General features: G+C 43.3%; 1 long non-coding RNA gene across 1 annotated transcript; it reads left to right on the forward strand.

Annotated features, from left to right (window-relative positions):
• Nucleotides 1-5,906: 5,906 nt before the first annotated feature.
• On the forward strand, nt 5,907-11,172 carry LOC118500439. The gene is made up of 3 exons (XR_004902999.1): nt 5,907-6,658; nt 7,442-7,501; nt 11,102-11,172. It is a non-coding gene; the product is annotated as an uncharacterized LOC118500439 (long non-coding RNA).
• The last annotated feature ends 849 nt before the right edge of the window (nt 11,173-12,021 follow it).

Consider the following 12,021-nt stretch of genomic DNA (forward strand, 5'->3'; position numbering starts at 1 on the left):
CTGAATTTCATGATATCCATACTCCTTTGGATAGGTCAAGCAGAAATCCCTTTCGGCTGGTGAGATCTAAAAAGAGAATCTGCTACAGGCATGCTCAGTTTATCTGGCGATTGAAGAAAGCACTCACAGCAACCAAATTCACATGCTTCACAAAGACTAACTCCCTCTAGATATGAATTTTGAATTTCTGGAGAAGAAACCCACTCTTGGTCCAGTAACCTACAGGGTTACAACCTGAAGAAGTCAGCGATGAAGGGAAGGCCGAATGCCTAATGGTCATTTATCCTCTTTCAAGTACTTTCAGGGACTGACAAGAAGCTCATGATTTCACAAAGTAGTTCTTTGACAATCCTCTTGTTAGAAATTTCCAGCTTAGTGAACAGGAACGAGGGCTTTGGGAGGAATTCTGAACTCCTCTTGAATGACCTGAGGAGCCGGGGTTGAACACTCTCTCTCTTTCACACATCATCTGGTTCCACAACCACAGCCACCAGTGTAGTTCCTGTGACCTCTGACAGGTTCTTTCATGTCTCTGAGACTCAGTTTCCTGACCTACGAAATAGGGTTAATAAGAAGAGTATCTCTGTCACCACGAGGTTGTTTTAATGAGCAGGTGAGATGCACTGATTTAAACACTCAAAGTTCAGCGCTGAACACAAAGTGTTCAAGAAATAGCTATGATTAGTAGTTTAATTACTATTAATTATGATAGATTAAGGTGAAATATGCCTCTCTTGAACTTCTACTTACTGAGCAACACAGACTAGGCATGCTTCCTCCATAGCAGCCTTGTAAAGATTTAAACCCAGATTTCCTTTCTGGTTATAGTATGTTTCAGATGAAAGATAATATGGAAGTGGAGAGAACAGCCTTGGACTTATGGTCAGATCTTTAATAATGTCACCAGTTACATATCTTCAGATTGGTGCTTCCGTTCTCTGAAATTCCAATTTCTCATCTGGGTCCTTAAAATAATTATATATGCCTCACGAGGTTATGGGAAGAGGAGAATGAGATTAATACCAGCACTGTTCTAGTACTGGAGTAAGTCCTTAAGAAATAACAAATATTTTTCTATTGTCCCCAGGAGAAAAAGAGCCATGAGTCAGTGTTTGTGGAGGGCAGTGACCACTGGACGTTTTAGGAATCTGCTGAAGACAGAGGACATCAATATTCTGTTGTTTCACAGAATCTACCCAGCCTATGTCCATTCCTTTGGGGCCCTGCTCTCTGCTGAAAACACTTTTGTGATGGCTGGTTAGTTTGATATGTCATTACTCCAATTAACCTCATCGCATTTTTACCAGGATATGTGATGGTAGTTATTGCCAGGACAGGAACCGGATATGGGGGAAGGTGGGAAGAAAGAGCCGGGGCAAAAAGAAACAAATTCTTTCTGTGTAAATTTGTGGTTTGCAAACATTGTTGTGCATCAGAATCACCTGACCCTGTCGTTAGGGCTAGAGTTTTCCTCAGTGGTTCTGATGAAAACCAAAATTTGCAAATCAGTGCTGGAGGGCAGTGGGTCTCAAATTCAGTTGTCCACTACAGTGATCTACGAATTTTTAAAACACTCCAGCCCAGACCTCACCTTCAGAGACAGTATCCGGTGGCCGGGGAAAGACCTGAGCATACGTATTTTTTAAAGTTCTCAGAAGACTCTAATGGTCAGCCAAAATTGCAAGGCCCTGATGGGTGTCTTTCTGCATCAACCAGGCCAGGATGAATGATAGGTGTGGCAAAGAAGCACAATCCTCCCAACAGCTGAACCCACTTGTCAACATCAAACTCCATTTTGAAAGAAGGTCCCACCTTCCTGATGTAAGTGGCATATTTACAGCCATTTTTTCTGCTCCTTGCCAGACCCAAGACATTGCCAAGTGCTGTGGAGCAGCTGCTATGCTGGTCTCCAGGTGGGTGAGAGGATTCTGACACTTAATGTTCACAGAACACTAAGTCAGAATGCATCATATATGTATATATTAGTATCACATAATAATAATAATGAGGCTCCAGAAAACACTTACTAAAAATGGTTTGACTTTCAAAATGGACAAAATAGTTTAATTTAAGGGTATATTACCACTCTTGTGTCAAGATCTGCTCATGTGCCTTCTACTGACAATAATGTCAGTTATGAGATCTTATTCAGTAGACGTGGTAATCAAGTGGTACATTTAAAGGGTTATTTAAATAGTGGCCCACATATCAGTTGGGCAATATTTTGTTTCCAAGGATTATTCACCTGACTGCAAATGTTAAAGAACTAAAATTAAGTCATTGCTGATTTTTCTAAATTCAAGTCAAGGATGTTTTTCCTCTTGTTCTTTCTACTTCTGAAATTTCCAAGTGAGCAAGGCAGGGGAACAATAGTCTCCTTCCTTTTTAAGTTGAATGTACTACATTACCTGAGCCCATGAAGATGCCAGAAGCAAAAGCTTGAGGTATCTTAAGTGCTGTGGGTGAGGTGGGAACAGAACCTCAGGTGTCTTCATGATAAGAAGGCAAGAATCTCAGTGGGTAACCAGGTCTCTAAATAAATAAACACATATATACATAACAAACATAGAAAGTTGAACAAGCAGTTTGTCAGAGGAGAAACCATGTGGAGCTGTTCTTGCTGAGCCAGGCACGTCCGGAGACTGGCCAGTTACTGAGGATCCAGCACCACTCTACAAGTAGGGCCATCTCTTCAGGCCTCCTCCTCCTCGGCAGGAAGAACGGGCCCCCTCATACCACCTTCAGCAAAGGGGCACAGAGGGGCTGTGCCCGAGAGAGATAGGTGGACTGGGATGGAAAAACCTTGCCAAAGTGAAGCTGCTTATGAATCCACTTGGCTTGTTCTCCTTCTCTTTCTCACAAATCTGCTTTTTGTTCATGTCTGTTCTATTCTCCTCTCATTACTGACATGCCAGTGCAACACAAAAATATATTGGTCTGGTTGGTTTGGCGAGTAGTTCTAGTGGTTACTGTTGTGAGGCCTTCATACCAGTGATCCCATGAACTACCTGCTAGCCTGCAGATGGGATCCTTGGTCCAATTTTGTGACTCTCTGAAAAAGAGAATGGACCAGCCCTGCTCTCTGAAGCATGTCTCTACCTATGGGTGAGGTAGAGTCATCTAGAATGGAAATTGGGTAAGCAGGCTCCACATTGAATTGAATCTCCTTAAAGCCATTAATATTCTTTTACTAGTCCTGCTGCTATTAACCAAAGAACACTGTATTCTCTATGTGCTTTTGGTTTCTTGTTACCTATGGCTACTACTTCCTTGCTGGCCTAACTGTCTGCCTTCTTTTTTCTGTAAGTCTTGCATATTTCTTTTTCGTATCTCAACTGACTTTTTCCACACTGGCATTTCAAATTCTTGATAAAGAGGATCTGGTTGGTTCAATGTGCAATTATTGGCCCTATTTGGCACATGTCTCTTTTAAGTCCACCCCTTAGGCTACTAGTCAATTAGTCAATTTGCTCCTTGGGTTAGGTGCCCTCTGCTGGTCCAATCAGCTATGTCCAAGGTGGGGTGTGGTGTCACACTGGCACCTAATACCTTACTATCTTCTCATTTAGCTGGAACCCTGGAAGGAACACTCATAAGGGAACTATAATAACCAGTGTTCTTATTTGTGGATAACAAGATCTACCTAATTTAAGGTTTGAAAAAAGTTTTAGTGAAAAGTATATAGCTTTCAAAATATCTGGTAGAACCAGAAAACCATGCTTGGACAATTTGTCATCAGTATCAGAACACCTTGGAAAATTATCCAATCACTGAGGACCGTTTCAGAGTCACCACTGCCGCCAAACTAGTGCTGCTTGGTGCTACTTGGTGGCAACTTTAGAAATTCTGCCCTGGCATCCCTAAAGGACCAGATGTTTCTGTCTTTGGGCTCTCCGATGATCAGGTCTCCCCTCTGGCATCTGTTGCTTCATGGAGCTCATCTCACTTCCAAGTCTCACAAGAGGGTATCTTTTGGGGCAGTAGTAAGATACTGTGTAAAACCTTAGCTATGAAGGATTTGGGGAACTGAAGATTTTAGTTTCCCAAGTATCTGGGATTTAACAATCAAGCTAGGCAACCATTTTGAGTGTGTACTCAAAGAGCCAACTACAGAGTGCACCTCAAAGGAATTCTGAGATTTCAATGTTCCTGTATCCCTCATTCACTCTTTAGAGGGCACTGTAAGATGTAAACAGTTGTCCTTATTCAGAGAAGTACTCTCTTGCTGGTCTCCTTCTAACAAATGTGGGTTCTCTTCGTTAGCCAAGGCAAACTTCTGGTTCACTCACTGCTTTCTTCATGCCTTTGCTGAAATCTGTCTTCCATTCCTGGAAAACTCTACTATTCTTTACCACAAATATGTGTGCAACCCCAGATTTCAAGAGACAGCTTATTCCTCACTTTCCTAAGTAATACTGTTATATCGTAATCATTCCTTCACTGCAGAATTCCTCAATTTCCCCCTTGAAGAGTGATATTGGATTTATAAGAATTTACTTTTTGTTCATATGCATGCCTCATTGTTCTTGCAACACTGCTCTCACAATGAAGTGTCACATAGCACTCACACAACGGATATTTATCAAATAAATACTGATCATTTCAAATACAGGTAAGAGGAAGAGGAAACTTCCTTTTGGAGTTTAAAGGAAATTTGAACGTTTCCATTGGCTGGGAGCCAAATTTATTCAGTCCAAATGAAAATGTTTTCTATGATTTAAAAATTGGGGGTAACAGGTTATCTATTTACAAATTGAAATAATTGAGGAAAATGCAGTGAAATGATGTAGGTTCCTGACAACATTTAGGAACTTGTCTATGAATGGGAAGGGGTCTGTTGTGGGGATGGGAGTGAGGTGCGGGGAAGGCAGCCGGACAGGGATACGAGAGCCTAGGCAGATCTGGAAACAGTCTCATTTATGGTGATACAACTGAACCATTAAACATGACAGTACAACTGAGGGGTATCAGTATATTCAACCATTTGTCAAACTTTCCAGGACTCTCTTATTGCAGAAGAAACAACATGCTTATGAAGAAACAAAGTGGGTAAATTCAGCTGTAAGGACAATAAAGACATGAACACAATCATCCATTAATACTCATATATTCTGACCACAGCCCCTCATCTGGTTATACACACACACACACACACACACACACACCCCAGGTGATCAGGCATACTGATTAGTTCATGAACATTAAACTTGTTATTTTCATTGAGAAATTAGAAAGTGTTCTCCATAAACTAGACTGAGCAGTAGAAATTCATCCAATATGATCCCATTCACACATCCCTCATACATATGCATCCTCACTAAACTCTTCCTGCTGTTACTGCTAAACCAAGCGCCCCACTCCCACTCCACCTTCTCCAAACCAGGCGCACCTGCTACCCTAGGCACTCACTGCTGCTACCATGCATGTCTTGCTGAGTAATACCATTGTCAACCTCCCTGCGTGGCGTGCGTGCCATTCTCCTTCACTGGAGGAAGGAATGTTTAATTATTTTTAATCAGTGGACATGGCATCTTGCTAGACAGCAACACTTGGGGGATCCAACACCATCTGCCTTCCACCAGGCGCCAGCTGCTCTGGTGGATGTCGGCAGAATACCTTAGGACATGGCTTTCCACTGCCAGGAGAACTGCAAGCGGCTGCCACTGGGCACGGTCTCCACTGCAAAGCTGCCACTTGGACTCACTCCCTGCCATAGTTCACCTCCCACTTCTGCCACCCTCCCAGGGAGGTGCTTCACAGCCTCGGCTCCCAGAACATTTACCAAGCAACTCAGAGGCCCGCCAGGAAAAACAGGGTATCCAAATATAAATGTCACCCTGGCCACAGATCCTTCCATCCCCATTAGTCAACTTAATGGATCTGCTGACTTCGGTCCCACAGAGAACGGGCTTCTGACTTCGCAGCGAGCCAACCCATGGAAAGCAAGGGTCGGCCAGCTACTACTGAGCCTTTAAAACAGTGAGAAGAGAAGGGAGAGAGATGTCTCCGGGAAAAATTCTGAGCTGTCCAGAGTGTGCAGTGCCCTTGTTAAGTGAGCTCATGGCCATTCGTGCTCTGCAAGTTCTTGCCACAGACCTGTCCCTTCCACCTCCTATCCTTAAGGAGTTTCTAAAGCTCTCACAGCTGTGCCAGCACTGTCACTCCTGCAAAGCACGTTTCATTTGCTGCCCCTGTTTATCGGCACAACGCGGCCCCTGTCGGGAGCACTCACCACCTCCTTTCTGAGGAGCCGCTGCACTCCTTACGCTGGGAGCCAAGCCCCCAAGGTTCTTTCCACCCCCGCTCTCGCTCCCAACTTTTGCCGAAGAACCCAGTTTAGCAGCTCCAGCCTCAGCCTTTATTTTCATGCAAAGTGAAAGAGATCAGCGCTGGGGACTGGCTGAAGCGTAGATAAAAGCCCCAGCTGTGATTTCTCGGGGTGTCAGTTTCACCTCCAGCAGTAAAGCAAACTGTCCTTGTGCCTGAGGGAAATTACGGAGCCTCACACTTTCATCCAGAGAGGGACAAAGGGGAGGTCAGGTGCTGCATCTGACAGAAGTGGGGACGTGTGAAATGTGATTAACCCAGGAAGAAGCCAGACAGAGCCCGGCTGGGGCCTCCGCTGCCCCTGTGTGTTTCCCAGGGTCAGGAGCAGGAGGTGAGTAAACAAAAGCATTCAATAAATATTTTTCCCTTTAACCCATGTGTTAATACAGATTTTCACAGCACTGACTGAATCGATAGCATTAGCGTAAATAATGAAGGAAGTAGTGTACTCTTAAATTCTCTACATCTCTGAAAAGAAAAAGAGGCGGGTGAAGTGGCAGCTGGGGGTGGCTTGGGGTGGGGGTGAAGGGTAGGGGTAAGAGGGGTGGAGGGGTGGGAGAGGTTCCAGAAGGACCATGTAGTTACACTTTACCGGGTCCATCCGGAGCTTGGCTAAACCTGTCTGGGGCCATCAAATCAGCTCTCATAATGTTATTTCTCAGGCTAAATACAAGCCACCAGTGCCTGTAGAATTAAAGCCATCGATAGTGGAGCTTTCCTGCATTTACAGGAAGACACAAATTAAATCCCTACTGACACGCCCATCAGAGTAGGAAGTCCTCTGTCCCTTTGCAGACAGACACCCTGTAAGAGCTCTGCATGGTAAATGAAGCTGCAAGGACATTTGTCCCTTTGTCTAAATAAGTAATGCCAATTTCATTTTCAAACAGTGTGCTTGGGCCGCATTCATTATTGCATTAGGATTTGGTTTCTGCCAAACCAACCTTCCCTGGTTCCTCTGCTTGGACAACGTGTCTCTGGTTAGAGATGTGTGCTGAAAACAGGTACTGTCTGAAATCGACTGGAGATGTATTAAATAATTACTAGAGAAGTTTCCAGTAAAAATAGAGTCAATTATCAAAAGATTAACACTTTTCTTTGTTCTGTTAAAAAGGAAAAAGGAGGGAGGCAATTTTCAAGACAGGCACTGATGCTTTAAAAGGATTCTTCACAGGTGAGTTATTTAATCCTTTGTGACTAAGGAAATCTTTGTGTGCACTGTGGGGGGGCAGCAAAAGGGGCAAATGTACAATATTGAAAAGTCAAAATACAATATGTGACACACTGTGAACATGTAAGTTAGAAGGCCTGTCTGGTGGTTGATACCCGGATCCAATCCTGATTACTCTCCTCCAGGTAGAATCTGCAGATATTTTCTTGAATATCCCTGAAGGATTAACATAATCAGCTATCAAGTGCCACTGTAGCTACTTCACAAAAATGTAGTTAAGGCAGCACTTATCTGGCAGTGGTGAACTCAGCTCTGAGAGAAGGCACTTCATATATTAAGGCTTTAAATAGTTTTTTAGGGCCCTCTTCACTAAGCAAGAGCTGCTCTGGAGGCTGGGAGGGGTCTGGTACCCACCAGTGAGGTGGAGGCATAGCAGTGGCAGCCAGGCGTGGGAGAGTCTCAAGTGTCTCTCCGAGCAGGACTGACAGGATTGAGGAGCAGTTTGCCTCCAAATAAGCTCCCACACGATTCCCTGGAGGTTGGGGGTGGTTGAAATGCACAGAAACAGGCTTCCAGAAAAAAAAATAGCTCAAATGGGATTACCTCAGAGGACAGCTAAGAGAGTCACTAATATTGACCTCCACAATGGAGAAGTGCCTATGTCCCCAAGGAAACCTGCACAGACCCAAGCCAGATTGTTCCTGATCAATACCCTCTTTTTCTGTATGACTCAACTCCAGCCAGAGAGACTCTAAGAGGGCTTTGTGCTAGGCAGAGGTCTCTCAAGCAGGCAAATCAATTGGCTTGCTTTAGTGGAGGAGGCTGAAAGGGCTCATCCCTGTAAAGAAGGGTCTCTTGGAGGGGCTACCGGTCTACAAACGGGGCAAAAACAGCATAATGGGGGGCTCAGCTGACCTGGATTGGTTTGGAGTGAAAAGAAGCATGCCCCAAGGAGCAGAGAGACTTGTACTTGAACTAGCTTTAGAAGTTCTACTACTCTCCTTTCCTTCTACTCATTTTATAAGCAATATGTATTCTGAGTGATCGCCATACATATTCTGTAATTTTTCACTTAGAAAAATAGCTTTTGCATTTCACACAGCTTCTAATTCCCAAATTAGTTCAACACCTAGCAGTGAATGTAGAAATATATACCACGCCTTTCAGAGATATACTTAAGGCTGGTATTGATTTATGCTATATCATGATTTTAGTCTTATGGGATAATCACCCTGTCAAGTCTGTATTTATTGTTGTGGCTATTAAATCACATTAATTTCTCGGCAATTACACAGAGGTAAAGCATCCACAAACTGCAACAGTGACAGAATTCCATTTTCCTCCCTAAATAAACTCTATACTAAGATAGCCATGTCCTAGTTTTTTAATGGCATTTCACCATTTTTTTTCTTTTTGCATATCTTACAGAAGCATTAAGCCCACAGTTGCAGCCAGCACTCTGCCATAGATTTGAACTCTGATAGAAAAGCCCTTGAGGGAGAAGAAGGCCCTTGGAGCCAAGTGCTAATGGCAGCACAGCACAGAAGCAAATTGCCCATCAAGTGGTCCAACTTAGTGCCACAAAAGCATTTACAGAGAAGAAGGAGAAGGGAGAAAGTAGCAATCCTCCAGTACTGGCTGCCCTTGATTTAGGTTGCTTCCCATGGACTCATATGAGAATGTGGATTCTCTCCAGTGCTCTGGGAGTTTGTGATAACACTATGCAGACCCAACTTGCCTTAAGACTTCCACGTGCAGCGTTAAGGGGAAAATGCGGGCTGTGCGGGAAAGGAATGCTTACATTGGGGTGTGAGTTGATAGGATCATCTTGAAGATGTACATGAGGCCCACACCAAATTTACACTAGATACAAAAGTTGATCTCCCTGCTTGGGGACTTCAAGCCTAGCAGGTGGCCCATAAGACCCTGCAGGTCCTTTGTGCCTGGCGCAGGCTTCCTCTGAGGGAGCAAGTCTCTGTTGCTTCCACTCAGGCCCAGCTCCATCACACTTACTAAGACCTGGTACCTAAGTATTTTGGCTCCCGACGAGAAATTTCTGGGTTGAAGGTTGCTGACCCTCTCTGATCATTTAAAAAAAGATTCTGCTTGCTTTGTATTTGTAATAAAGGGTCAGAAAGAATTTCATCCGTACTGGCTCACCCTCCTTTCTGCCTTGCACATTGATTTTGGTTGTCAATCTGGGGCAGGCTTTTAGCTTGATTGAAGCCCATGTCCATGACCAAAAGACTTATTTATATGCCTCTGGGGTTCTTCATTTTTATGAATGCCAAATACCTTTCATCTACAGCCATATCTTAGCTGATGCCCCCTAGCCAATGAGGAAACAGAGAATAATGAGCAACAGGAAGAATGCACAAGCGTTGCTGAAAACTCTAATTGTTATTGGTTCATTTTAAACTAGTGAACTGGATCGCGCTCAGTGATGCACTAAGTTTTAACGCTGGAAGAAATGATAATAAGCAAAATATAAAATGTAGATGCCTCCACCGTAACAGCATTAAAACAGTCCTAGAAATGAAAAAAGGCAAGGAAACAAAACAAAACGCACAAAAGAAAAAACCTCATTGGCCCATCATGGGTTTTATGAAAGAGAAAATGAATAGCTGGTACCTCATGCATCCAGCTCCTAATTTAAATGGCTGCTCTTTAGTATCTCTCTTTTCTTTTAAAAACACTGTATACCTGAACTGTGGAATACATGCTTTTGTTCTGCCTTCCGTGACACTGAGGGAAGCACCAGAACAATGTTCGCTTGAAGAGGTGTGCATTTCCCATCTTGATAGTAAACTGCTTTTCCCTGAACAGCAGCCGGCAGGCCCTCAACACCCCACCCCCTCTGCCCCCTAATCCGCTTTACCCAGACATTTCCTCCAGCTCACCTTTTCATTTCCACTTCTCACCTCATCAGGCTTCCCATACTCATTTTTACAGTGTGCCCTAGCAAAATGGGCTTTTCTTCCCTTTATAATTTTCTAATAAATGTATTACTGAGCTATCTGAGTAGAAAAGCCCTAAAACAGACTTCACCAATATGCTTCATAGACTTGGTGTAACTTTTTATATTTATTTCTCTCACCTTTGTATCATCGGGAATCTGCTTAGAGCCAATTTCCCCCATGATGTGCTCAGGCCCCGCCTGCCCTCCCCCAAACCCAATTACTTTAAATTGTTGACTGTAGAGACAGTGGAAGGTGTTTGTCAATTACCCTTCCTTTCCCGCCTCTACTCCCAGTTCTGGGTCTGAAATTGGACTTTTTTTTCCCCTAACCTCTTGGGAGTGATATGGTCCTTCCTCTACTTAATAATTTTTCCCCTCTGTGGCTAAAAGCAGATTGTAATGCACTGGCACGCTGTCTCTCTTCCTCTTTCTCTCACCTAGTTTTACATTTTCACCACCTGTTTTTCTTGGTACTCAAGTTCTCCAGGAATTCCATGAAACTTTCACTCAAGCTGTTCGAGTGTGTATTCCTTCAGTCTGCCAAAAGGCCCTCTCTAGGTGGCTTTTCCCCAAGTCCCCAAGTACTTTTGCTAACAAAACTGCTGAACAGGAGCTAATTTATCACTCTGTTATCACTATATTAGGGCATGAGAGAGCCATACCTAGAATGAATTATGGATCCATCCAGTGTCCCATGCATCCTGTACGTCAAGGTAAGCAAATGCTGCGTTGTGTTAACTGTCAGCCTGGGAAACAGCTGACATTTGTTATTTTAATTAATAGTTTACTTTGCTGAAATAAGCTTCTATGAGAAGCTATGACTTTTTATTAAATCTTCACTGCAGCATTGTTTTCCCCAGATTGGGAGACAAAAGCTCATTTTCAAAACTGCTTTATCCTGCAAGGTCACACTCAACAGCTTGCGTGCACATGTCAGGGAAACATCTGCTCCTGTGCCACAGATATAAGTAAAATTTGCTTTATTTTGAAATTTAAATGTACTTTTACTTAGAGAAAAATGATGAGTCAGTCATTAAAGAGCCATTAAGTGATGTTGATTAGGAAAGACTTTTTAACCAGTCGTTTTGTCTCACAACCGACAATGAAATTTCTCTGACCTCAGCATTCTGCTTAGACGTCGCAGGGAACTGTGGTCACTGGCACATCTGGATCTGGACCAACTTGTCTCTTCATTAATGCAAATCATTATTATATAATTACTCAGCCTGCAATGTAGAGATCGTTGATTGCTTTTGCCCAGTAGCAGTATTTTTAAGTCGCTGATGACAAAGAGAACTTTCAGAATAATCCAAACTACAAATTAGCTCCCATTCAAGAAAGGCAAACCAACTTAAAATGTTCCAACACTAAATTCCATCCTGAGATTTTTCTCTTTGCTTGGAATAAATTAACTGGGGAAGTTGGTTCCTTCATGTTGTTTTAATTACTTTTGGTAATGCATTTTGCTCATCACATTTCCAGGACAATAACACGTTAGTGCTGTTTCCCCAAATGGACATGTTTTGCCCCAACCCATGTTCCAGAATCATGACCCATCTCTCAG

Source organism: Phyllostomus discolor, chromosome 5, assembly GCF_004126475.2.
Source record: "Phyllostomus discolor isolate MPI-MPIP mPhyDis1 chromosome 5, mPhyDis1.pri.v3, whole genome shotgun sequence".
In the NCBI taxonomy this organism is placed as follows: Eukaryota; Metazoa; Chordata; class Mammalia; order Chiroptera; family Phyllostomidae; genus Phyllostomus; species Phyllostomus discolor.